The sequence below is a fragment of the Myotis davidii genome, unplaced genomic scaffold, assembly GCF_000327345.1.
Source record: "Myotis davidii unplaced genomic scaffold, ASM32734v1 scaffold57, whole genome shotgun sequence".
NCBI lineage: Eukaryota > Metazoa > Chordata > Mammalia > Chiroptera > Vespertilionidae > Myotis > Myotis davidii.
In genome coordinates this window covers 1,674,570-1,675,038 of record NW_006289718.1, presented here as the reverse complement: position 1 = coordinate 1,675,038, position 469 = coordinate 1,674,570, and the positions used below count along the sequence as shown (strand labels likewise).

At 47.3% G+C, this 469-nt stretch overlaps 1 long non-coding RNA gene across 1 annotated transcript in view; it reads left to right on the top strand.

Moving 5' to 3' along the window:
• LOC107182866 overlaps positions 1-469 on the top strand; it is a 15,758-nt gene that overhangs the window by 465 nt on the left and 14,824 nt on the right. The window lies entirely within an intron of this gene.

Here is a 469-nt window from a genome sequence, read left to right as displayed (position 1 = left end):
TTCCCCCAAATGGCAAGCCCACATGCCCCCACCTTGCCTCATTGTCCAACCTTCAGTTCCTGCTCCTCCCTCCCCTCACTGCAGCCGCACTGCCCTCCAAGCTCATCCAGCTCCCAGGACTTTCTACTGCTGTTTCTCCTCTGCCTGGAGGATAAATGGCATCAGAGCAAGGCCATTGTCTCATCTACAATTGTATCCTCAGTGTCTAGCACACAGTAGGAACTTAATCTGAAGAAAATACATGAATAAAATAAAGCTTGAAACTAGCCAACAAATGTAGAAGTTTTCCTTGGGTAACCCACCTGGATATACATGTTTTTACATCTACACTAATAAAAGAGAAACATGGTAATTGGCGCACGACCACTACCCTTCCCATTGGCTAATCAGCGAGATATGCAAATTAACTGGCAGCCAAGATGGCGGCCGGCAGCCAGGCAGCTTAAACTGAACATGAGGATTGACTGAG